At 54.3% G+C, this 18,749-nt stretch overlaps 104 pseudogenes; all 104 read left to right on the top strand.

Annotated features, from left to right (window-relative positions):
• Positions 1–27: 27 nt before the first annotated feature.
• Positions 28–146, top strand: LOC144184551 (5S ribosomal RNA; annotated as a pseudogene).
• A 56-nt stretch (positions 147–202) lies between these two features.
• LOC144188894 (5S ribosomal RNA) lies at positions 203–321 on the top strand (annotated as a pseudogene).
• Positions 322–377: 56 nt separating this feature from the next.
• On the top strand, positions 378–496 carry LOC144188406 (5S ribosomal RNA; annotated as a pseudogene).
• A 56-nt stretch (positions 497–552) lies between these two features.
• Positions 553–671, top strand: LOC144190516 (5S ribosomal RNA; annotated as a pseudogene).
• Positions 672–727: 56 nt separating this feature from the next.
• On the top strand, positions 728–846 carry LOC144182079 (5S ribosomal RNA; annotated as a pseudogene).
• A 56-nt stretch (positions 847–902) lies between these two features.
• Positions 903–1,031, top strand: LOC144182839 (5S ribosomal RNA; annotated as a pseudogene).
• A 56-nt stretch (positions 1,032–1,087) lies between these two features.
• On the top strand, positions 1,088–1,216 carry LOC144186974 (5S ribosomal RNA; annotated as a pseudogene).
• Positions 1,217–1,272: 56 nt separating this feature from the next.
• On the top strand, positions 1,273–1,391 carry LOC144187467 (5S ribosomal RNA; annotated as a pseudogene).
• A 56-nt stretch (positions 1,392–1,447) lies between these two features.
• LOC144187704 (5S ribosomal RNA) lies at positions 1,448–1,566 on the top strand (annotated as a pseudogene).
• Positions 1,567–1,622: 56 nt separating this feature from the next.
• On the top strand, positions 1,623–1,751 carry LOC144185376 (5S ribosomal RNA; annotated as a pseudogene).
• Positions 1,752–1,807: 56 nt separating this feature from the next.
• On the top strand, positions 1,808–1,936 carry LOC144187230 (5S ribosomal RNA; annotated as a pseudogene).
• A 56-nt stretch (positions 1,937–1,992) lies between these two features.
• On the top strand, positions 1,993–2,111 carry LOC144188401 (5S ribosomal RNA; annotated as a pseudogene).
• A 56-nt stretch (positions 2,112–2,167) lies between these two features.
• On the top strand, positions 2,168–2,286 carry LOC144187111 (5S ribosomal RNA; annotated as a pseudogene).
• A 56-nt stretch (positions 2,287–2,342) lies between these two features.
• On the top strand, positions 2,343–2,461 carry LOC144182006 (5S ribosomal RNA; annotated as a pseudogene).
• Positions 2,462–2,517: 56 nt separating this feature from the next.
• LOC144185278 (5S ribosomal RNA) lies at positions 2,518–2,636 on the top strand (annotated as a pseudogene).
• Positions 2,637–2,692: 56 nt separating this feature from the next.
• LOC144184672 (5S ribosomal RNA) lies at positions 2,693–2,821 on the top strand (annotated as a pseudogene).
• Positions 2,822–2,877: 56 nt separating this feature from the next.
• On the top strand, positions 2,878–2,996 carry LOC144184221 (5S ribosomal RNA; annotated as a pseudogene).
• Positions 2,997–3,052: 56 nt separating this feature from the next.
• Positions 3,053–3,181, top strand: LOC144186276 (5S ribosomal RNA; annotated as a pseudogene).
• A 56-nt stretch (positions 3,182–3,237) lies between these two features.
• LOC144185052 (5S ribosomal RNA) lies at positions 3,238–3,356 on the top strand (annotated as a pseudogene).
• A 56-nt stretch (positions 3,357–3,412) lies between these two features.
• On the top strand, positions 3,413–3,531 carry LOC144184540 (5S ribosomal RNA; annotated as a pseudogene).
• Positions 3,532–3,587: 56 nt separating this feature from the next.
• LOC144188893 (5S ribosomal RNA) lies at positions 3,588–3,706 on the top strand (annotated as a pseudogene).
• Positions 3,707–3,762: 56 nt separating this feature from the next.
• On the top strand, positions 3,763–3,881 carry LOC144188393 (5S ribosomal RNA; annotated as a pseudogene).
• Positions 3,882–3,937: 56 nt separating this feature from the next.
• Positions 3,938–4,056, top strand: LOC144190515 (5S ribosomal RNA; annotated as a pseudogene).
• A 56-nt stretch (positions 4,057–4,112) lies between these two features.
• On the top strand, positions 4,113–4,231 carry LOC144189618 (5S ribosomal RNA; annotated as a pseudogene).
• Positions 4,232–4,287: 56 nt separating this feature from the next.
• Positions 4,288–4,416, top strand: LOC144182838 (5S ribosomal RNA; annotated as a pseudogene).
• A 56-nt stretch (positions 4,417–4,472) lies between these two features.
• Positions 4,473–4,591, top strand: LOC144182501 (5S ribosomal RNA; annotated as a pseudogene).
• Positions 4,592–4,647: 56 nt separating this feature from the next.
• On the top strand, positions 4,648–4,766 carry LOC144188513 (5S ribosomal RNA; annotated as a pseudogene).
• Positions 4,767–4,822: 56 nt separating this feature from the next.
• Positions 4,823–4,941, top strand: LOC144187703 (5S ribosomal RNA; annotated as a pseudogene).
• A 56-nt stretch (positions 4,942–4,997) lies between these two features.
• Positions 4,998–5,126, top strand: LOC144185375 (5S ribosomal RNA; annotated as a pseudogene).
• A 56-nt stretch (positions 5,127–5,182) lies between these two features.
• On the top strand, positions 5,183–5,311 carry LOC144187163 (5S ribosomal RNA; annotated as a pseudogene).
• Positions 5,312–5,367: 56 nt separating this feature from the next.
• On the top strand, positions 5,368–5,486 carry LOC144187879 (5S ribosomal RNA; annotated as a pseudogene).
• Positions 5,487–5,542: 56 nt separating this feature from the next.
• On the top strand, positions 5,543–5,671 carry LOC144186096 (5S ribosomal RNA; annotated as a pseudogene).
• Positions 5,672–5,727: 56 nt separating this feature from the next.
• LOC144185374 (5S ribosomal RNA) lies at positions 5,728–5,856 on the top strand (annotated as a pseudogene).
• Positions 5,857–5,912: 56 nt separating this feature from the next.
• On the top strand, positions 5,913–6,041 carry LOC144187161 (5S ribosomal RNA; annotated as a pseudogene).
• A 56-nt stretch (positions 6,042–6,097) lies between these two features.
• Positions 6,098–6,216, top strand: LOC144187877 (5S ribosomal RNA; annotated as a pseudogene).
• Positions 6,217–6,272: 56 nt separating this feature from the next.
• Positions 6,273–6,401, top strand: LOC144185247 (5S ribosomal RNA; annotated as a pseudogene).
• A 56-nt stretch (positions 6,402–6,457) lies between these two features.
• On the top strand, positions 6,458–6,586 carry LOC144184059 (5S ribosomal RNA; annotated as a pseudogene).
• A 56-nt stretch (positions 6,587–6,642) lies between these two features.
• On the top strand, positions 6,643–6,771 carry LOC144185871 (5S ribosomal RNA; annotated as a pseudogene).
• A 56-nt stretch (positions 6,772–6,827) lies between these two features.
• Positions 6,828–6,946, top strand: LOC144188400 (5S ribosomal RNA; annotated as a pseudogene).
• A 56-nt stretch (positions 6,947–7,002) lies between these two features.
• On the top strand, positions 7,003–7,121 carry LOC144187110 (5S ribosomal RNA; annotated as a pseudogene).
• A 56-nt stretch (positions 7,122–7,177) lies between these two features.
• On the top strand, positions 7,178–7,296 carry LOC144182004 (5S ribosomal RNA; annotated as a pseudogene).
• Positions 7,297–7,352: 56 nt separating this feature from the next.
• On the top strand, positions 7,353–7,471 carry LOC144185277 (5S ribosomal RNA; annotated as a pseudogene).
• Positions 7,472–7,527: 56 nt separating this feature from the next.
• LOC144184670 (5S ribosomal RNA) lies at positions 7,528–7,656 on the top strand (annotated as a pseudogene).
• Positions 7,657–7,712: 56 nt separating this feature from the next.
• Positions 7,713–7,831, top strand: LOC144184219 (5S ribosomal RNA; annotated as a pseudogene).
• Positions 7,832–7,887: 56 nt separating this feature from the next.
• On the top strand, positions 7,888–8,016 carry LOC144186275 (5S ribosomal RNA; annotated as a pseudogene).
• A 56-nt stretch (positions 8,017–8,072) lies between these two features.
• Positions 8,073–8,191, top strand: LOC144190686 (5S ribosomal RNA; annotated as a pseudogene).
• A 56-nt stretch (positions 8,192–8,247) lies between these two features.
• On the top strand, positions 8,248–8,366 carry LOC144184528 (5S ribosomal RNA; annotated as a pseudogene).
• Positions 8,367–8,422: 56 nt separating this feature from the next.
• LOC144188892 (5S ribosomal RNA) lies at positions 8,423–8,541 on the top strand (annotated as a pseudogene).
• Positions 8,542–8,597: 56 nt separating this feature from the next.
• On the top strand, positions 8,598–8,716 carry LOC144188252 (5S ribosomal RNA; annotated as a pseudogene).
• Positions 8,717–8,772: 56 nt separating this feature from the next.
• LOC144182986 (5S ribosomal RNA) lies at positions 8,773–8,891 on the top strand (annotated as a pseudogene).
• Positions 8,892–8,947: 56 nt separating this feature from the next.
• LOC144189617 (5S ribosomal RNA) lies at positions 8,948–9,066 on the top strand (annotated as a pseudogene).
• A 56-nt stretch (positions 9,067–9,122) lies between these two features.
• On the top strand, positions 9,123–9,251 carry LOC144182836 (5S ribosomal RNA; annotated as a pseudogene).
• Positions 9,252–9,307: 56 nt separating this feature from the next.
• Positions 9,308–9,436, top strand: LOC144186972 (5S ribosomal RNA; annotated as a pseudogene).
• A 56-nt stretch (positions 9,437–9,492) lies between these two features.
• On the top strand, positions 9,493–9,611 carry LOC144188512 (5S ribosomal RNA; annotated as a pseudogene).
• A 56-nt stretch (positions 9,612–9,667) lies between these two features.
• On the top strand, positions 9,668–9,786 carry LOC144187702 (5S ribosomal RNA; annotated as a pseudogene).
• A 56-nt stretch (positions 9,787–9,842) lies between these two features.
• On the top strand, positions 9,843–9,971 carry LOC144185373 (5S ribosomal RNA; annotated as a pseudogene).
• A 56-nt stretch (positions 9,972–10,027) lies between these two features.
• LOC144187160 (5S ribosomal RNA) lies at positions 10,028–10,156 on the top strand (annotated as a pseudogene).
• A 56-nt stretch (positions 10,157–10,212) lies between these two features.
• Positions 10,213–10,331, top strand: LOC144188544 (5S ribosomal RNA; annotated as a pseudogene).
• Positions 10,332–10,387: 56 nt separating this feature from the next.
• On the top strand, positions 10,388–10,516 carry LOC144185246 (5S ribosomal RNA; annotated as a pseudogene).
• A 56-nt stretch (positions 10,517–10,572) lies between these two features.
• Positions 10,573–10,701, top strand: LOC144184058 (5S ribosomal RNA; annotated as a pseudogene).
• Positions 10,702–10,757: 56 nt separating this feature from the next.
• LOC144185869 (5S ribosomal RNA) lies at positions 10,758–10,886 on the top strand (annotated as a pseudogene).
• A 56-nt stretch (positions 10,887–10,942) lies between these two features.
• Positions 10,943–11,061, top strand: LOC144184516 (5S ribosomal RNA; annotated as a pseudogene).
• A 56-nt stretch (positions 11,062–11,117) lies between these two features.
• Positions 11,118–11,236, top strand: LOC144188891 (5S ribosomal RNA; annotated as a pseudogene).
• Positions 11,237–11,292: 56 nt separating this feature from the next.
• On the top strand, positions 11,293–11,411 carry LOC144188381 (5S ribosomal RNA; annotated as a pseudogene).
• A 56-nt stretch (positions 11,412–11,467) lies between these two features.
• On the top strand, positions 11,468–11,586 carry LOC144182985 (5S ribosomal RNA; annotated as a pseudogene).
• A 56-nt stretch (positions 11,587–11,642) lies between these two features.
• LOC144189616 (5S ribosomal RNA) lies at positions 11,643–11,761 on the top strand (annotated as a pseudogene).
• Positions 11,762–11,817: 56 nt separating this feature from the next.
• On the top strand, positions 11,818–11,946 carry LOC144182835 (5S ribosomal RNA; annotated as a pseudogene).
• Positions 11,947–12,002: 56 nt separating this feature from the next.
• LOC144186970 (5S ribosomal RNA) lies at positions 12,003–12,131 on the top strand (annotated as a pseudogene).
• A 56-nt stretch (positions 12,132–12,187) lies between these two features.
• On the top strand, positions 12,188–12,306 carry LOC144185084 (5S ribosomal RNA; annotated as a pseudogene).
• Positions 12,307–12,362: 56 nt separating this feature from the next.
• On the top strand, positions 12,363–12,481 carry LOC144187701 (5S ribosomal RNA; annotated as a pseudogene).
• A 56-nt stretch (positions 12,482–12,537) lies between these two features.
• Positions 12,538–12,666, top strand: LOC144185371 (5S ribosomal RNA; annotated as a pseudogene).
• Positions 12,667–12,722: 56 nt separating this feature from the next.
• LOC144187159 (5S ribosomal RNA) lies at positions 12,723–12,851 on the top strand (annotated as a pseudogene).
• A 56-nt stretch (positions 12,852–12,907) lies between these two features.
• On the top strand, positions 12,908–13,026 carry LOC144188543 (5S ribosomal RNA; annotated as a pseudogene).
• A 56-nt stretch (positions 13,027–13,082) lies between these two features.
• LOC144185245 (5S ribosomal RNA) lies at positions 13,083–13,211 on the top strand (annotated as a pseudogene).
• A 56-nt stretch (positions 13,212–13,267) lies between these two features.
• On the top strand, positions 13,268–13,396 carry LOC144184057 (5S ribosomal RNA; annotated as a pseudogene).
• Positions 13,397–13,452: 56 nt separating this feature from the next.
• Positions 13,453–13,581, top strand: LOC144185868 (5S ribosomal RNA; annotated as a pseudogene).
• Positions 13,582–13,637: 56 nt separating this feature from the next.
• LOC144191611 (5S ribosomal RNA) lies at positions 13,638–13,756 on the top strand (annotated as a pseudogene).
• A 56-nt stretch (positions 13,757–13,812) lies between these two features.
• On the top strand, positions 13,813–13,931 carry LOC144182071 (5S ribosomal RNA; annotated as a pseudogene).
• A 56-nt stretch (positions 13,932–13,987) lies between these two features.
• LOC144186321 (5S ribosomal RNA) lies at positions 13,988–14,106 on the top strand (annotated as a pseudogene).
• Positions 14,107–14,162: 56 nt separating this feature from the next.
• LOC144182353 (5S ribosomal RNA) lies at positions 14,163–14,281 on the top strand (annotated as a pseudogene).
• Positions 14,282–14,337: 56 nt separating this feature from the next.
• Positions 14,338–14,466, top strand: LOC144185580 (5S ribosomal RNA; annotated as a pseudogene).
• Positions 14,467–14,522: 56 nt separating this feature from the next.
• LOC144182261 (5S ribosomal RNA) lies at positions 14,523–14,641 on the top strand (annotated as a pseudogene).
• A 56-nt stretch (positions 14,642–14,697) lies between these two features.
• On the top strand, positions 14,698–14,826 carry LOC144185244 (5S ribosomal RNA; annotated as a pseudogene).
• A 56-nt stretch (positions 14,827–14,882) lies between these two features.
• Positions 14,883–15,011, top strand: LOC144184056 (5S ribosomal RNA; annotated as a pseudogene).
• A 56-nt stretch (positions 15,012–15,067) lies between these two features.
• LOC144190114 (5S ribosomal RNA) lies at positions 15,068–15,186 on the top strand (annotated as a pseudogene).
• A 56-nt stretch (positions 15,187–15,242) lies between these two features.
• Positions 15,243–15,361, top strand: LOC144182074 (5S ribosomal RNA; annotated as a pseudogene).
• Positions 15,362–15,417: 56 nt separating this feature from the next.
• Positions 15,418–15,536, top strand: LOC144182618 (5S ribosomal RNA; annotated as a pseudogene).
• Positions 15,537–15,592: 56 nt separating this feature from the next.
• On the top strand, positions 15,593–15,711 carry LOC144185255 (5S ribosomal RNA; annotated as a pseudogene).
• Positions 15,712–15,767: 56 nt separating this feature from the next.
• LOC144189191 (5S ribosomal RNA) lies at positions 15,768–15,886 on the top strand (annotated as a pseudogene).
• Positions 15,887–15,942: 56 nt separating this feature from the next.
• On the top strand, positions 15,943–16,071 carry LOC144186186 (5S ribosomal RNA; annotated as a pseudogene).
• A 56-nt stretch (positions 16,072–16,127) lies between these two features.
• Positions 16,128–16,256, top strand: LOC144186274 (5S ribosomal RNA; annotated as a pseudogene).
• A 56-nt stretch (positions 16,257–16,312) lies between these two features.
• LOC144184171 (5S ribosomal RNA) lies at positions 16,313–16,441 on the top strand (annotated as a pseudogene).
• A 56-nt stretch (positions 16,442–16,497) lies between these two features.
• LOC144184376 (5S ribosomal RNA) lies at positions 16,498–16,615 on the top strand (annotated as a pseudogene).
• A 56-nt stretch (positions 16,616–16,671) lies between these two features.
• LOC144186066 (5S ribosomal RNA) lies at positions 16,672–16,789 on the top strand (annotated as a pseudogene).
• Positions 16,790–16,845: 56 nt separating this feature from the next.
• Positions 16,846–16,964, top strand: LOC144188890 (5S ribosomal RNA; annotated as a pseudogene).
• A 56-nt stretch (positions 16,965–17,020) lies between these two features.
• On the top strand, positions 17,021–17,139 carry LOC144190654 (5S ribosomal RNA; annotated as a pseudogene).
• A 56-nt stretch (positions 17,140–17,195) lies between these two features.
• Positions 17,196–17,314, top strand: LOC144183597 (5S ribosomal RNA; annotated as a pseudogene).
• A 231-nt stretch (positions 17,315–17,545) lies between these two features.
• LOC144183065 (5S ribosomal RNA) lies at positions 17,546–17,674 on the top strand (annotated as a pseudogene).
• Positions 17,675–17,730: 56 nt separating this feature from the next.
• Positions 17,731–17,859, top strand: LOC144184259 (5S ribosomal RNA; annotated as a pseudogene).
• Positions 17,860–17,915: 56 nt separating this feature from the next.
• Positions 17,916–18,034, top strand: LOC144187699 (5S ribosomal RNA; annotated as a pseudogene).
• Positions 18,035–18,090: 56 nt separating this feature from the next.
• LOC144182127 (5S ribosomal RNA) lies at positions 18,091–18,209 on the top strand (annotated as a pseudogene).
• Positions 18,210–18,265: 56 nt separating this feature from the next.
• LOC144191490 (5S ribosomal RNA) lies at positions 18,266–18,384 on the top strand (annotated as a pseudogene).
• A 56-nt stretch (positions 18,385–18,440) lies between these two features.
• LOC144187092 (5S ribosomal RNA) lies at positions 18,441–18,549 on the top strand (annotated as a pseudogene).
• Positions 18,550–18,605: 56 nt separating this feature from the next.
• On the top strand, positions 18,606–18,724 carry LOC144185631 (5S ribosomal RNA; annotated as a pseudogene).
• Positions 18,725–18,749: the final 25 nt, after the last annotated feature.

Raw genomic sequence — 18,749 nt, 5'->3', positions numbered from 1 at the left:
TGGGTGTCCATCTGCAAAGACAATACCGCTCACGGCCATACCACCCTGAAAAGGCCCGATCTCGTCCGAACTCGGAAGCCAAGCATGGTTCGGCCTGGTTAGTACCTGATTGGGAGACCGCTTGGGAATACCAGGTACTGTGAGCATCATACCCTGCATCTTTTTCGACATTTCACGGGTGTCCATCTGCTAGTGCAGTACCGCTCACGGCCATACCACCCTGAAAAGGCCCGATCTCGTCCGATCTCGGCAGCCAAGCATGGTTCGGCCTGTTTAGTACCTGATTGGGAGACCGCTTGGGAATACCAGGTGCTGTGAGCATCATACCCCGCATCTTTTTCGACATTTCATGGGTGTCCATCTGCAAGAGCAGTACCGCTCACGGCCATACCACCCTGAAAAAGCCCGATCTCGTCCGATCTCGGAAGCCAAGCATGGTTCGGCCTGGTTAGTACCTGATTGGGAGACCGCTTGGGAATACCAGGTGCTGTGAGCATCATACCCCGCATCTTTTTCGACATTTCATGGGTGTCCATCTGCTAGTGCAGCACCGCTCACGGCCATACCACCCTGAAAAGGCCCGATCTCGTCCGATTTCGGAAGCCAAGCATGGTTCGGCCTGGTTAGTAGCTGATTGGGAGACCGCTTGGGAATACCAGGTGCTGTGAGCATCATACCCCGCATCTTTTTCGACATTTCATGGGTGTCCATCTGCAAGAGTAGTACCGCTCACGGCCATACCACCCTGAAAAGGCCCGATCTCGTCCGTTCTCGGCAGCCAAGCATTGTTCGGCCTGGTTAGTACCTGATTGGGAGACCGCTTGGGAATACCAGGTGCTGTGAGCATCGTACCCCGCATCTTTTTCGACATTTCATTGGTGTCCATCTGCAAGAGCAGTACCGCTCACGGCCATACCACCCTGATGAGGCCTGATCTCGCCCGATCTCGTCCGATCTCGGCAGCCAAGCATGGTTCGGCCTGGTTAGTACCTGATTGGGAGACCGCTTGGGAATACCAGGTGCTGTGAGCATCATACCCCGCATCTTTTTCGACATTTCATGGGTGTCCATCTGCAAGAGCAGTACCGCTCACGGCCATACCACCCTGATAAGGCCCGATCTCGTCCGATCTCGTCCGATCTCGGCAGCCAAGCATTGTTCGGCCTGGTTAGTACCTGATTGGGAGACCGCTTCGGAATACCAGGTGCTGTGAGCATCATACCCCGCATCTTTTTCGACATTTCATGGGTGTCCATCTGCAAGTGCAATATCGCTCACGGCCATACCACCCTGAAAAGGCCCGATCTCGCCCGATCTCGGAAGTCAAGCATGGTTCGGCCTGGTTAGTACCTGATTGGGAGACCGCTTGGGAATACCAGGTGCTGTGAGCATCATACCCCGCATCTTTTTCGACATTTCATGGGTGTCCATCTGCTAGTGCAGTACCGCTCACGGCCATACCACCCTGAAAAGGCCCGATCTCGTCCGATCTCGGAAGCCAAGCATGGTTCGGCCTGTTTAGTACCTGATTGGGAGACCGCTTGGGAATACCAGGTGCTGTGAGCATCATACCCCGCATCTTTTTCGACATTTCATGGATGTCCATCTGCAAGAGCAGTACCGCTCACGGCCATACCACCCTGATAAGGCCCGATCTCGCCCGATCTTGTCCGATCTCGGCAGCCAAGCATGGTTCGGCCTGGTTAGTACCCGATTGGGAGACCGCTTGGGAATACCAGGTGCTGTGAGCATCATACCCCGCATCTTTTTCGACATTTCATGGGTGTCCATCTGCTAGTGCAGTACCGCTCAAGGCCATACCACCCTGAAAAGGTCCGGTCTCGCCCGATCTCGTCCGATCTCGGCAGCCAAGCATGGTTCGGCCTGGTTAGTACCTGATTGGGAGACAGCTTGGGAATACCAGGTGCTGTGAGCATCATACCCCGCATATTTTTCGACATTTCATGGGTGTCCATCTGCAAGAGAAGTACTGCTCACGGCCATACCACCCTGTAAAGGCCCGATCTCGTCCGATCTTGGAAGCCAAGCATGGTTCGGCCTGGTTAGTACCTGATTGGGAGACCTCTTGGGAATACCAGGTGCTGTGAGCATCATACCCCGCATTTTTTTCGACATTTCATGGGTGTCCATCTGCATGAGCAGTACTACTCACGGCCATACCACCCTGAAAAGGCCTGATCTCGTCCGATATCGGAAGCCAAGCATGGTTCATCCTGTTTAGTACCTGATTGGGAGACCGCTTGGGAATACCAGGTGCTGTGAGCATCATACCCCGCATCTTTTTCGACATTTCATGGGTGTCCATCTGCAAGAGCGGTACCGCTCACGGCCATACCACCCTGAAAAGGCCCGATCTCGTCCGATTTCGGAAGGCAAGCATGGTTCGGCCTGGTAAGTACCTGATTGGGAGACCACTTTGGAATACCAGGTGCTGTGAGCATCATTCCCCGCATCTTTTTCGACATTTCATGGGTGTCCATCTGCAAAAGCAGTACCGCTCACGGCCATACCACCCTGAAAAGGCCCGATCTCGCCCGATCTAGGAAGCCAAGCATCGTTCGGCCTGGTTAGTACCTGATTGGGAGACCGCTTGGGAATACCAGGTGCTGTGAGCATCATACCCCGCATCTTTTTCGACATTTCATGGGTGTCCATCTGCTAGTGCAGTACCGCTCACGGCCATACCACCCTGAAAAGGCCCGATCTCGTCCGATCTCGTCCGATCTCGGAAGCCAAACATGGATCGGCCTGGTTAGTACCTAATTGGGAGACCGCTTGGGAATACCAGGTGCTGTGAGCATCATACCCCGCATCTTTTTCGACATTTCATGGGTGTCCATCTGCTAGTGCAGTACCGCTCACGGCCATACCACCCTGAAAAGGCCCGATCTCGTCCGATCTAGGAAGCCAAGCATTGTTCGACCTGGTTAGTACCTGATTGGGAGACCGCTTGGGAATACCAGGTGCTGTGAGCATCATACCCCGCATCTTTTTCGACATTTCATGGGTGTCCATCTGCTAGTGCAGTACCGCTCACAGCCATACCACCCTGAAAAGGCCCGATCTCGTCCGATCTCGTCCGATCTCGGCAGCCAAGCATGGTTCGGCCTGGTTAGTACCTGATTGGGAGACCGCTTGGGAATACCACGTGCTGTGAGCATCATACCCCGCATCTTTTTCGACATTTCATGGGTGTCCATCTGCAAAAGCAGTACCGCTCACGGCCATACCACCCTGAAAAGGCCCGATTTCACCCGATCTCAGAAGCCAAGCATGTTTCGGCCTGGTTAGTACCTGATTGGGAGACCGCTTGGGAATACCAGGTGCTGTGAGCATCATACCCCGCATCTTTTTCGACATTTCATGGGTGTCCATCTGCAAAGACAATACCGCTCACGGCCATACCACCCTGAAAAGGCCCGATCTCGTCCGAACTCGGAAGCCAAGCATGGTTCGGCCTGGTTAGTACCTGATTGGGAGACCGCTTGGGAATACCAGGTACTGTGAGCATCATACCCTGCATCTTTTTCGACATTTCACGGGTGTCCATCTGCTAGTGCAGTACCGCTCACGGCCATACCACCCTGAAAAGGCCCGATCTCGTCCGATCTCGGCAGCCAAGCATGGTTCGGCCTGTTTAGTACCTGATTGGGAGACCGCTTGGGAATACCAGGTGCTGTGAGCATCATACCCCGCATCTTTTTCGACATTTCATGGGTGTCCATCTGCAAGAGCAGTACCGCTCACGGCCATACCACCCTGAAAAAGCCCGATCTCGTCCGATCTCGGAAGCCAAGCATGGTTCGGCCTGGTTAGTACCTGATTGGGAGACCGCTTGGGAATACCAGGTGCTGTGAGCATCATACCCCGCATCTTTTTCGACATTTCATGGGTGTCCATCTGCTAGTGCAGCACCGCTCACGGCCATACCACCCTGAAAAGGCCCGATCTCGTCCGATTTCGGAAGCCAAGCATGGTTCGGCCTGGTTAGTAGCTGATTGGGAGACCGCTTGGGAATACCAGGTGCTGTGAGCATCATACCCCGCATCTTTTTCGACATTTCATGGGTGTCCATCTGCAAGAGTAGTACCGCTCACGGCCATACCACCCTGAAAAGGCCCGATCTCGTCCGTTCTCGGCAGCCAAGCATGGTTCGGCCTGGTTAGTACCTGATTGGGAGACCGCTTGGGAATACCAGGTGCTGTGAGCATCATACCCCGCATCTTTTTCGACATTTCATTGGTGTCCATCTGCAAGAGCAGTACCGCTCACGGCCATACCACCCTGATGAGGCCTGATCTCGCCCGATCTCGTCCGATCTCGGCAGCCAAGCATGGTTCGGCCTGGTTAGTACCTGATTGGGAGACCGCTTGGGAATACCAGGTGCTGTGAGCATCATACCCCGCATCTTTTTCGACATTTCATGGGTGTCCATCTGCAAGAGCAGTACCGCTCACGGCCATACCACCCTGATAAGGCCCGATCTCGTCCGATCTCGGCAGCCAAGCATTGTTCGGCCTGGTTAGTACCTGATTGGGAGACCGCTTCGGAATACCAGGTGCTGTGAGCATCATACCCCGCATCTTTTTCGACATTTCATGGGTGTCCATCTGCAAGTGCAATATCGCTCACGGCCATACCACCCTGAAAAGGCCCGATCTCGCCCGATCTCGGAAGCCAAGCATGGTTCGGCCTGGTTAGTACCTGATTGGGAGACCGCTTGGGAATACCAGGTGCTGTGAGCATCATACCCCGCATCTTTTTCGACATTTCATGGGTGTCCATCTGCTAGTGCAGTACCGCTCACGGCCATACCACCCTGAAAAGGCCCGATCTCGTCCGATCTCGGAAGCCAAGCATGGTTCGGCCTGTTTAGTACCTGATTGGGAGACCGCTTGGGAATACCAGGTGCTGTGAGCATCATACCCCGCATCTTTTTCGACATTTCATGGATGTCCATCTGCAAGAGCAGTACCGCTCACGGCCATACCACCCTGATAAGGCCCGATCTCGCCCGATCTTGTCCGATCTCGGCAGCCAAGCATGGTTCGGCCTGGTTAGTACCCGATTGGGAGACCGCTTGGGAATACCAGGTGCTGTGAGCATCATACCCCGCATCTTTTTCGACATTTCATGGGTGTCCATCTGCTAGTGCAGTACCGCTCAAGGCCATACCACCCTGATAAGGCCCGATCTCGCCCGATTTCGTCCGATCTCGGCAGCCAAGCATGGTTCGGCCTGTTTAGTACCTGATTGGGAGACCGCTTGGGAATACCAGGTGCTGTGAGCATCATACCTCGCATCTTTTTCGACATTTCATGGGTGTCCATCTGCAATAGCAGTACCGCTCACGGCCATACCACCCTGAAAAGGCCCGATCTCATCTGATCTCGGAAGCCAATCATGGTTCGGCCTGGTTAGTACCTGATTGGGAGACCGCTTGGGAATACCAGGTGCTGTGAGCATCATACCCCGCATCTTTTTCGACATTTCATGGGTGTCCATCTGCTAGTGCAGTACCGCTCACGGCCATACCACCCTGATAAGGCCCGATCTTGTCCGATCTCGTCCGATCTCGGCAGCCAAGCATGGTTCGGCCTGTTTAGTACCTGATTGGGAGACCGCTTGGGAATACCAGGTGCTGTGAGCATCATACCCCGCATCTTTTTCGACATTTCATGGATGTCCATCTGCAAGAGCAGTACCGCTCACGGCCATACCACCCTGATAAGGCCCGATCTCGCCCGATCTTGTCCGATCTCGGCAGCCAAGCATGGTTCGGCCTGGTTAGTACCCGATTGGGAGACCGCTTGGGAATACCAGGTGCTGTGAGCATCATACCCCGCATCTTTTTCGACATTTCATGGGTGTCCATCTGCTAGTGCAGTACCGCTCAAGGCCATACCACCCTGATAAGGCCCGATCTCGCCCGATTTCGTCCGATCTCGGCAGCCAAGCATGGTTCGGCCTGTTTAGTACCTGATTGGGAGACCGCTTGGGAATACCAGGTGCTGTGAGCATCATACCTCGCATCTTTTTCGACATTTCATGGGTGTCCATCTGCAATAGCAGTACCGCTCACGGCCATACCACCCTGAAAAGGCCCGATCTCATCTGATCTCGGAAGCCAATCATGGTTCGGCCTGGTTAGTACCTGATTGGGAGACCGCTTGGGAATACCAGGTGCTGTGAGCATCATACCCCGCATCTTTTTCGACATTTCATGGGTGTCCATCTGCTAGTGCAGTACCGCTCACGGCCATACCACCCTGATAAGGCCCGATCTCGTCCGATCTCGTCCGATCTCGGCAGCCAAGCATGGTTCGGCCTGTTTAGTACCTGATTGGGAGACCGCTTGGGAATACCAGGTGCTGTGAGCATCATACCCCGCATCTTTTTCGACATTTCATGGGTGTCCATCTGCAAGAGCAGTACCGCTCACGGCCATACCACCCTGAAAAGGCCCGATCTCGCCCGATCTCGCCCGATCTCGGCAGCCAAGCATGGTTCGGCCTGGTTAGTACCTGATTGGGAGACCGCTTGGGAATACCAGGTGCTGTGAGCATCATACCCCGCATCTTTTTCGACATTTCATGGGTGTCCATCTGCAAGAGCAGTACCGCTCACGGCCATACCACCCTGAAAAGGTCCGGTCTCGCCCGATCTCGTCCGATCTCGGCAGCCAAGCATGGTTCGGCCTGGTTAGTACCTGATTGGGAGACAGCTTGGGAATACCAGGTGCTGTGAGCATCATACCCCGCATATTTTTCGACATTTCATATGTGTCCATCTGCAAGAGAAGTACCGCTCACGGCCATACCACCCTGTAAAGGCCCGATCTCGTCCGATCTTGGAAGCCAAGCATGGTTCGGCCTGGTTAGTACCTGATTGGGAGACCTCTTGGGAATACCAGGTGCTGTGAGCATCATACCCCGCATTTTTTTCGACATTTCATGGGTGTCCATCTGCATGAGCAGTACTACTCACGGCCATACCACCCTGAAAAGGCCTGATCTCGTCCGATATCGGAAGCCAAGCATGGTTCATCCTGTTTAGTACCTGATTGGGAGACCGCTTGGGAATACCAGGTGCTGTGAGCATCATACCCCGCATCTTTTTCGACATTTCATGGGTGTCCATCTGCAAGAGCGGTACCGCTCACGGCCATACCACCCTGAAAAGGCCCGATCTCGTCCGATTTCGGAAGGCAAGCATGGTTCGGCCTGGTAAGTACCTGATTGGGAGACCACTTTGGAATACCAGGTGCTGTGAGCATCATTCCCCGCATCTTTTTCGACATTTCATGGGTGTCCATCTGCAAAAGCAGTACCGCTCACGGCCATACCACCCTGAAAAGGCCCGATCTCGCCCGATCTAGGAAGCCAAGCATCGTTCGGCCTGGTTAGTACCTGATTGGGAGACCGCTTGGGAATACCAGGTGCTGTGAGCATCATACCCCGCATCTTTTTCGACATTTCATGGGTGTCCATCTGCTAGTGCAGTACCGCTCACGGCCATACCACCCTGAAAAGGCCCGATCTCGTCCGATCTCGTCCGATCTCGGAAGCCAAACATGGATCGGCCTGGTTAGTACCTAATTGGGAGACCGCTTGGGAATACCAGGTGCTGTGAGCATCATACCCCGCATCTTTTTCGACATTTCATGGGTGTCCATCTGCTAGTGCAGTACCGCTCACGGCCATACCACCCTGAAAAGGCCCGATCTCGTCCGATCTAGGAAGCCAAGCATTGTTCGACCTGGTTAGTACCTGATTGGGAGACCGCTTGGGAATACCAGGTGCTGTGAGCATCATACCCCGCATCTTTTTCGACATTTCATGGGTGTCCATCTGCTAGTGCAGTACCGCTCACAGCCATACCACCCTGAAAAGGCCCGATCTCGTCCGATCTCGTCCGATCTCGGCAGCCAAGCATGGTTCGGCCTGGTTAGTACCTGATTGGGAGACCGCTTGGGAATACCACGTGCTGTGAGCATCATACCCCGCATCTTTTTCGACATTTCATGGGTGTCCATCTGCAAAAGCAGTACCGCTCACGGCCATACCACCCTGAAAAGGCCCGATCTCACCCGATCTCGGAAGCCAAGCATGCTTCGGCCTGGTTAGTACCTGATTGGGAGACCGCTTGGGAATACCAGGTGCTGTGAGCATCATACCCCGCATCTTTTTCGACATTTCATGGGTGTCCATCTGCAAAGACAATACCGCTCACGGCCATACCACCCTGAAAAGGCCCGATCTCGTCCGAACTCGGAAGCCAAGCATGGTTCGGCCTGGTTAGTACCTGATTGGGAGACCGCTTGGGAATACCAGGTACTGTGAGCATCATACCCTGCATCTTTTTCGACATTTCACGGGTGTCCATCTGCTAGTGCAGTACCGCTCACGGCCATACCACCCTGAAAAGGCCCGATCTCGTCCGATCTCGGCAGCCAAGCATGGTTCGGCCTGTTTAGTACCTGATTGGGAGACCGCTTGGGAATACCAGGTGCTGTGAGCATCATACCCCGCATCTTTTTCGACATTTCATGGGTGTCCATCTGCAAGAGCAGTACCGCTCACGGCCATACCACCCTGAAAAAGCCCGATCTCGTCCGATCTCGGAAGCCAAGCATGCTTCGGCCTGGTTAGTACCTGATTGGGAGACCGCTTGGGAATACCAGGTGCTGTGAGCATCATACCCCGCATCTTTTTCGACATTTCATGGGTGTCCATCTGCTAGTGCAGCACCGCTCACGGCCATACCACCCTGAAAAGGCCCGATCTCGTCCGATTTCGGAAGCCAAGCATTGTTCGGCCTGGTTAGTAGCTGATTGGGAGACCGCTTGGGAATACCAGGTGCTGTGAGCATCATACCCCGCATCTTTTTCGACATTTCATGGGTGTCCATCTGCAAGAGTAGTACCGCTCACGGCCATACCACCCTGAAAAGGCCCGATCTCGTCCGTTCTCGGCAGCCAAGCATGGTTCGGCCTGGTTAGTACCTGATTGGGAGACCGCTTGGGAATACCAGGTGCTGTGAGCATCATACCCCGCATCTTTTTCGACATTTCATTGGTGTCCATCTGCAAGAGCAGTACCGCTCACGGCCATACCACCCTGATGAGGCCTGATCTCGCCCGATCTCGTCCGATCTCGGCAGCCAAGCATGGTTCGGCCTGGTTAGTACCTGATTGGGAGACCGCTTGGGAATACCAGGTGCTGTGAGCATCATACCCCGCATCTTTTTCGACATTTCATGGGTGTCCATCTGCAAGAGCAGTACCGCTCACGGCCATACCACCCTGATAAGGCCCGATCTCGTCCGATCTCGTCCGATCTCGGCAGCCAAGCATTGTTCGGCCTGGTTAGTACCTGATTGGGAGACCGCTTCGGAATACCAGGTGCTGTGAGCATCATACCCCGCATCTTTTTCGACATTTCATGGGTGTCCATCTGCAAGTGCAATATCGCTCACGGCCATACCACCCTGAAAAGGCCCGATCTCGCCCGATCTCGGAAGCCAAGCATGGTTCGGCCTGGTTAGTACCTGATTGGGAGACCGCTTGGGAATACCAGGTGCTGTGAGCATCATACCCCGCATCTTTTTCGATATTTCATGGGTGTCCATCTGCTAGTGCAGTACCGCTCACGGCCATACCACCCTGAAAAGGCCCGATCTCGTCCGATCTCGGAAGCCAAGCATGGTTCGGCCTGTTTAGTACCTGATTGGGAGACCGCTTGGGAATACCAGGTGCTGTGAGCATCATACCCCGCATCTTTTTCGACATTTCATGGATGTCCATCTGCAAGAGCAGTACCGCTCACGGCCATACCACCCTGATAAGGCCCGATCTCGCCCGATCTTGTCCGATCTCGGCAGCCAAGCATGGTTCGGCCTGGTTAGTACCCGATTGGGAGACCGCTTGGGAATACCAGGTGCTGTGAGCATCATACCCCGCATCTTTTTCGACATTTCATGGGTGTCCATCTGCTAGTGCAGTACCGCTCAAGGCCATACCACCCTGATAAGGCCCGATCTCGCCCGATTTCGTCCGATCTCGGCAGCCAAGCATGGTTCGGCCTGTTTAGTACCTGATTGGGAGACCGCTTGGGAATACCAGGTGCTGTGAGCATCATACCTCGCATCTTTTTCGACATTTCATGGGTGTCCATCTGCAATAGCAGTACCGCTCACGGCCATACCACCCTGAAAAGGCCCGATCTCGTCTGATCTCGGAAGCCAATCATGGTTCGGCCTGGTTAGTACCTGATTGGGAGACCGCTTGGGAATACCAGGTGCTGTGAGCATCATACCCCGCATCTTTTTCGACATTTCATGGGTGTCCATCTGCTAGTGCAGTACCGCTCACGGCCATACCACCCTGATAAGGCCCGATCTCGTCCGATCTCGTCCGATCTCGGCAGCCAAGCATGGTTCGGCCTGTTTAGTACCTGATTGGGAGACCGCTTGGGAATACCAGGTGCTGTGAGCATCATACCCCGCATCTTTTTCGACATTTCATGGGTGTCCATCTGCAAGAGCAGTACCGCTCACGGCCATACCACCCTGAAAAGGCCCGATCTCGCCCGATCTCGCCCGATCTCGGCAGCCAAGCATGGTTCGGCCTGGTTAGTACCTGATTGGGAGACCGCTTGGGAATACCAGGTGCTGTGAGCATCATACCCCGCATCTTTTTCGACATTTCATGGGTGTCCATCTGCAAGAGCAGTACCGCTCACGGCCATACCACCCTGAAAAGGTCCGGTCTCGCCCGATCTCGTCCGATCTCGGCAGCCAAGCATGGTTCGGCCTGGTTAGTACCTGATTGGGAGACAGCTTGGGAATACCAGGTGCTGTGAGCATCATACCCCGCATATTTTTCGACATTTCATGGGTGTCCATCTGCAAAGACAATACCGCTCACGGCCATACCACCCTGAAAAGGCCCGATCTCGTCCGAACTCGGAAGCCAAGCATGGTTCGGCCTGGTTAGTACCTGATTGGGAGACCGCTTGGGAATACCAGGTACTGTGAGCATCATACCCTGCATCTTTTTCGACATTTCACGGGTGTCCATCTGCTAGTGCAGTACCGCTCACGGCCATACCACCCTGAAAAGGCCCGATCTCGTCCGATCTCGGCAGCCAAGCATGGTTCGGCCTGTTTAGTACCTGATTGGGAGACCGCTTGGGAATACCAGGTGCTGTGAGCATCATACCCCGCATCTTTTTCGACATTTCATGGGTGTCCATCTGCAAGAGCAGTACCGCTCACGGCCATACCACCCTGAAAAAGCCCGATCTCGTCCGATCTCGGAAGCCAAGCATGGTTCGGCCTGGTTAGTACCTGATTGGGAGACCGCTTGGGAATACCAGGTGCTGTGAGCATCATACCCCGCATCTTTTTCGACATTTCATGGGTGTCCATCTGCTAGTGCAGCACCGCTCACGGCCATACCACCCTGAAAAGGCCCGATCTCGTCCGATTTCGGAAGCCAAGCATTGTTCGGCCTGGTTAGTAGCTGATTGGGAGACCGCTTGGGAATACCAGGTGCTGTGAGCATCATACCCCGCATCTTTTTCGACATTTCATGGGTGTCCATCTGCAAGAGTAGTACCGCTCACGGCCATACCACCCTGAAAAGGCCCGATCTCGTCCGTTCTCGGCAGCCAAGCATGGTTCGGCCTGGTTAGTACCTGATTGGGAGACCGCTTGGGAATACCAGGTGCTGTGAGCATCATACCCCGCATCTTTTTCGACATTTCATTGGTGTCCATCTGCAAGAGCAGTACCGCTCACGGCCATACCACCCTGATGAGGCCTGATCTCGCCCGATCTCGTCCGATCTCGGCAGCCAAGCATGGTTCGGCCTGGTTAGTACCTGATTGGGAGACCGCTTGGGAATACCAGGTGCTGTGAGCATCATACCCCGCATCTTTTTCGACATTTCATGGGTGTCCATCTGCAAGAGCAGTACCGCTCACGGCCATACCACCCTGATAAGGCCCGATCTCGTCCGATCTCGTCCGATCTCGGCAGCCAAGCATTGTTCGGCCTGGTTAGTACCTGATTGGGAGACCGCTTCGGAATACCAGGTGCTGTGAGCATCATACCCCGCATCTTTTTCGACATTTCATGGGTGTCCATCTGCAAGTGCAATATCGCTCACGGCCATACCACCCTGAAAAGGCCCGATCTCGCCCGATCTCGGAAGCCAAGCATCGTTCGGCCTGGTTAGCACCTGATTGGGAGACCGCTTGGGAATACCAGGTGCTGTGAGCATCATACCCCGCATCTTTTTCGATATTTCATGGGTGTCCATCTGCTAGTGCAGTACCGCTCACGGCCATACCACCCTGAAAAGGCCCGATCTCGTCCGATCTCGGAAGCCAAGCATGGTTCGGCCTGTTTAGTACCTGATTGGGAGACCGCTTGGGAATACCAGGTGCTGTGAGCATCATACCCCGCATCTTTTTCGACATTTCATGGATGTCCATCTGCAAGAGCAGTACCGCTCACGGCCATACCACCCTGATAAGGCCCGATCTCGCCCGATCTTGTCCGATCTCGGCAGCCAAGCATGGTTCGGCCTGGTTAGTACCCGATTGGGAGACCGCTTGGGAATACCAGGTGCTGTGAGCATCATACCCCGCATCTTTTTCGACATTTCATGGGTGTCCATCTGCTAGTGCAGTACCGCTCAAGGCCATACCACCCTGATAAGGCCCGATCTCGCCCGATTTCGTCCGATCTCGGCAGCCAAGCATGGTTCGGCCTGTTTAGTACCTGATTGGGAGACCGCTTGGGAATACCAGGTGCTGTGAGCATCATACCTCGCATCTTTTTCGACATTTCATGGGTGTCCATCTGCAATAGCAGTACCGCTCACGGCCATACCACCCTGAAAAGGCCCGATCTCGTCTGATCTCGGAAGCCAATCATGGTTCGGCCTGGTTAGTACCTGATTGGGAGACCGCTTGGGAATACCAGGTGCTGTGAGCATCATACCCCGCATCTTTTTCGACATTTCATGGGTGTCCATCTGCTAGTGCAGTACCGCTCACGGCCATACCACCCTGATAAGGCCCGATCTCGTCCGATCTCGTCCGATCTCGGCAGCCAAGCATGGTTCGGCCTGTTTAGTACCTGATTGGGAGACCGCTTGGGAATACCAGGTGCTGTGAGCATCATACCCCGCATCTTTTTCGACATTTCATGGGTGTCCATCTGCAAGAGCAGTACCGCTCACGGCCATACCACCCTGAAAAGGCCCGATCTCGCCCGATCTCGCCCGATCTCGGCAGCCAAGCATGGTTCGGCCTGGTTAGTACCTGATTGGGAGACCGCTTGGGAATACCAGGTGCTGTGAGCATCATACCCCGCATCTTTTTCGACATTTCATGGGTGTCCATCTGCAAGAGCAGTACCGCTCACGGCCATACCACCCTGAAAAGGTCCGGTCTCGCCCGATCTCGTCCGATCTCGGCAGCCAAGCATGGTTCGGCCTGGTTAGTACCTGATTGGGAGACAGCTTGGGAATACCAGGTGCTGTGAGCATCATACCCCGCATATTTTTCGACATTTCATGGGTGTCCATCTGCAAGAGAAGTACCGCTCACGGCCATACCACCCTGTAAAGGCCCGATCTCGTCCGATCTTGGAAGCCAAGCATGGTTCGCCCTGGTTAGTACCTGATTGGGAGACCTCTTGGGAATACCAGGTGCTGTGAGCATCATACCCCGCATTTTTTTCGACATTTCATGGGTGTCCATCTGCATGAGCAGTACTACTCACGGCCATACCACCCTGAAAAGGCCTGATCTCGTCCGATATCGGAAGCCAAGCATGGTTCGGCCTGGTTAGTACCTGATTGGGAGACCGCTTGGGAATACCAGGTGCTGTGAGCATCTTGCCCCGCATCTTTTTCGACATTTCATGGGTGTCCATCTGCAAGAGTAGTACCGCTCACGGCCATACCACCCTGAAAAGGCCCAATCTCCTCCGATTTCGGAAGGCAAGCATGGTTCGGCCTGGTAAGTACCTGATTGGGAGACCACTTTGGAATACCAGGTGCTGTGAGCATCATTCCCCGCATCTTTTTCGACATTTCATGGGTGTCCATCTGCAAAAGCAGTACCGCTCACGGCCATACCACCCTGAAAAGGCCCGATCTCGCCCGATCTAGGAAGCCAAGCATGGTTCGGCCTGGTTAGTACCTGATTGGGAGACCGCTTGGGAATACCAGGTGCTGTGAGCATCATACCCCGCATCTTTTTCGACATTTCATGGGTGTCCATCTGCTAGTGCAGTACCGCTCACGGCCATACCACCCTGATAAGGCCCGATCTCGCCCGATTTCGTCCGATCTCGGCAGCCAAGCATGGTTCGGCCTGTTTAGTACCTGATTGGGAGACCGCTTGGGAATACCAGGTGCTGTGAGCATCATACCTCGCATCTTTTTCGACATTTCATGGGTGTCCATCTGCAATAGCAGTACCGCTCACGGCCATACCACCCTGAAAAGGCCTGATCTCATCTGATCTCGGAAGCCAATCATGGTTCAGCCTGGTTAGTACCTGATTGGGAGACCGCTTGGGAATACCAGGTGCTGTGAGCATCATACCCCGCATCTTTTTCGACATTTCATGGGTGTCCATCTGCTAGTGCAGTACCGCTCACGGCCATACCACCCTGATAAGGCCCGATCTCGTCCGATCTCGTCCGATCTCGGCAGCCAAGCATGGTTCGGCCTGTTTAGTACCTGATTGGGAGACCGCTTGGGAATACCAGGTGCTGTGAGCATCATACCCCGCATCTTTTTCGACATTTCATGGGTGTCCATCTGCAAGAGCAGTACCGCTCACGGCCATACCACCCTGAAAAGGCCCGATCTCGCCCGATCTCGCCCGATCTCGGCAGCCAAGCATGGTTCGGCCTGGTTAGTACCTGATTGGGAGACCGCTTGGGAATACCAGGTGCTGTGAGCATCATACCCCGCATCTTTTTCGACATTTCATGGGTGTCCATCTGCAAGAGCAGTACCGCTCACGGCCATACCACCCTGAAAAGGTCCGGTCTCGTCCGATCTCGGAAGCCAAGCATGGTTCGGCCTGGTTAGTACCTGATTGGGAGACCGCTTGGGAATACCAGGTGCTGTGAGCATCATACCCCGCATCTTTTTCGACATTTCATGGGTGTCCATCTGCTAGTGCAGTACCGCGCATGGCCATACCACCCTGAAAAGGCCCGATCTCGTCCGATCTTGGAAGCCAAGCATGGTTGGGCCTGGTTAGTACCTGGTTGGGAGACCGCTTGGGAATACCAGGTGCTGTGAGCATCATACCCCGCATCTTTTTCGACATTTCATGGGTGTCCATCTGCAAAAGCAGTACCGCTCACGGCCATACCACCCTGAAAAAGCCCGATCTCGCCCGATCTCGGAAGCCAAGCATGGTTAGACTTGTTTAGTACCAGATTGGGAGACCGCTTGGGAATACCAGGTGCTGTGAGAACCATGCCCCGCATCTTTTTCGACATTTCATGGGTGTCCATCTGCTAGTGCAGTACCGTTCACGGCCATACCACCCTGAAAAGGCCCGATCTCGTCCGATCTCGGAAGCCAAGCATGGTTCGGCCTGGTTAGTACCTGATTGGGAGACCGCTTGGGAATACCAGGTGCTGTGAGCATCATACCCCGCATCTTTTTCGACATTTCATGGGTGTCCATCTGCAAGAGCAGTACCGCTCACGGCCATACCACCCTGAAAAGGCCCGATCTCCTCCGATCTCGGAAGCCAAGCATGGTTCGGCCGGTTTAGTACCTGATTGGGAGACCGCTTGGGAATACCAGGTGCTGTGAGCATCATACCCCGCATCTTTTTCGACATTTCATGGATGTCCATCTGCTAGTGCAGTACCGCTCACGGCCATACCACCCTGAAAAGGCCCGATTTCGTCCGATCTCGTCCGATCTAGGAAGCCAAGCATGGTTCGGCCTGGTTAGTACCTGATTGGGAGACCGCTTGGGAATACCAGGTGCTGTGAGCATCATACCCCGCATCTTTTTCGACATTTCATGGGTGTCCATCTGCTAGTGCAGTACCGCTCACAGCCATACCACCCTGAAAAGGCCCGATCTCGTCCGATCTCGTCCGATCTCGGCAGCCAAGCATGGTTCGGCCTGGTTAGTACCTGATTGGGAGACCGCTTGGGAATACCACGTGCTGTGAGCATCATACCCCGCATCTTTTTCGACATTTTATGGGTGTCCATCTGCAAAAGCAGTACCGCTCACGGCCATACCACCCTGAAAAGGCCCAATCTCGCCCGATCTCGTCCGATCTCGGCAGCCAAGCAGGGTTCAGCCTGTTTAGTACCTGATTGGGAGACCGCTTGGGAATACCAGGTGCTGTGAGCATCTTGCCCCGCATCTTTTTCGACATTTCATGGGTGTCCATCTGCACGAGCAGTACCGCTCACGGCCATACCACCCTGAAAAGGCCCGATCTCGTCCGATCTCGGAAGCCAAGCATGGTTCGGCCTGTTTAGTACCTGATTGAAGACCGCTTGGGAATACCAGGTGCTGTGAGCATCATACCCCGCATTTTTTTCGACATTTCATGGGTGTCTATCTGAAAGTGCAGTACCGCCCACGGCCATACCACCCTGAAAAGGCCCGATCTCGTCCGATCTCGGAAGCCAAGCATGGTTCGGCCTGTTTAGTACCTGATTGAAGACCGCTTGGGAATACCAGGTGCTGTGAGCATCATACCCCGCATCTTTTTCGACATTTCATGGGTGTCCATCTGCTGGTGCCATACCGCTCACGGCCATACCACCCTGAAAAGGCCCGATCTCGTCCGATCTCGGCAGCCAAGCATGGTTCGGCCTGTTTAGTACCTGATTGGGAGACCGCTTGGGAATACCAGGTGCTGTGAGCATCATACCCCGCATCTTTTTCGACATTTCATGGGTGTCTATCTGAAAGTGCAGTACCGCCCACGGCCATACCACCCTGAAAAGGCCCGATCTCGTCCGATCTCGGAAGCCAAGCATGGTTCGGCCTGTTTAGTACCTGTTTGGGAGACCGCTTGGGAATACCAGGTGCTGTGAGCATCATACCCCGCATCTTTTTCGACATTTCATGGGTGTCCATCTGCAAGAGCAGTACCGCCCAAGGCCATACCACCCTGAAAAGGCCCGATCTCGTCCGAACTCGGAAGCCAAGCATGGTTCGGCCTGGTTAGTATCTGTTTGGGAGACCGCTTGGGAATACCAGGTGCTGTGAGCATCATACCCCGCATCTTTTTCGACATTTCATGGGTGTCCATCTGCAAGAGCAGTACCGCTCACGGCCTTACCACCCTGAAAAGGCCCGATCTTGTCCGATTTTGGCAGCCAAACATGGTCCGGCCTGGTTCGTACCTGATTGGGAGACCGCTTGGGAATACCAGGTGCTGCGAGCATCATACCCCGCATCTTTTTCGACATTTCATGGGTGTCCATCTGCAAGAGCAGTACCGCTCACGGCCATACCACCCTGATAAGGCCCGATCTCGTCCGATCTCGTCCGATCTCGGCAGCCAAGCATGGTTTGGCCTGGTTAGTACCTGATTGGGAGACCACTTGGGAATACCAGGTGCTGTGAGCATCATACCCCGCATCTTTTTCCACATTTCATGGGTGTCCATCTGCTAGTGCAGTACCGCTCACGGCCATACCACCCTGATAAGGCCCGATCTCGTCCGATTTCGTCCGATCTCGGCAGCCAAGCATGGTTCGGCCTGGTTAGTACCTGATTGGGAGACCGCTTGGGAATACCAGGTGCTGTGAGCATCATACCCCGCATCTTTTTCGACATTTCATGGGTGTCCATCTGCTAGTGCAGTACCGCTCACGGCCATACCACCCTGAAAAGGCCCGATCTCGTCCGATCTCGGAAGCCAAGCATGGTTCGGCCTGTTTAGTACCTGATTGGGAGACCGCTTGGGAATACCAGGTGCTGTGAGCATCATACCCCGCATCTTTTTCGACATTTCATGGGTGTCCATCTGCTAGTGCAGTACCGCTCACGGCCATACCAGCCTGAAAAGGCCCGATCTCGTCCGATCTCGGAAGCTAAGCATGGTTCGGCCTGTTTAGTACCTGATTGGGAGACCGCTTGGGAATACCAGTTGCTGTGAGCATCATACCCCGCATCTTTTTCGACATTTCATGGGTGTCCATCTGCAAGAGCAGTACCGCTCACGGCCATACCACCCTGAAAAGGCCCGATCTCGTCCGATCTCGGAAGCCAAGCATGGTTCGGCCTGGTTAGTACCTGATTGGGAGACCGCTTGGGAATACCAGGTGCTGTGAGCATCATACCCCGCATCTTTACCGACATTTCATGGGTGTCCATCTGCTAGTGCAGGACCGCTCACGGCCATACCACCCTGAAAAGGCCCGATCTCGGCAGCCAAGCATGGTTCGGCCTGTTTAGTACCTGATTGGGAGACCGCTTGGGAATACCAGGTGCTGTGAGCATCATACCCCGCATCTTTTTCGACATTTCATGGGTGTCCATCTGCAAGAGCAGTACCGCTCATGGCCATACCACCCTGAAAAGGCCCGATCTCGTCCGATCTCGGAAGCCAAGCATGGTTCGGCCTGGTTAGTACCTGATTGGGAGACCGCTTGGGAATACCAGGTGCTGTGAGCATCATACCCCGCATCTTTATCGACAT

Source organism: Stigmatopora nigra, unplaced genomic scaffold (assembly GCF_051989575.1).
Source record: "Stigmatopora nigra isolate UIUO_SnigA unplaced genomic scaffold, RoL_Snig_1.1 HiC_scaffold_24, whole genome shotgun sequence".
NCBI classification, from domain to species: Eukaryota; Metazoa; Chordata; class Actinopteri; order Syngnathiformes; family Syngnathidae; genus Stigmatopora; species Stigmatopora nigra.
The sequence above is the reverse complement of the archived record's forward strand: the minus strand, read 5'-3'. Positions and strand labels throughout refer to the sequence as shown.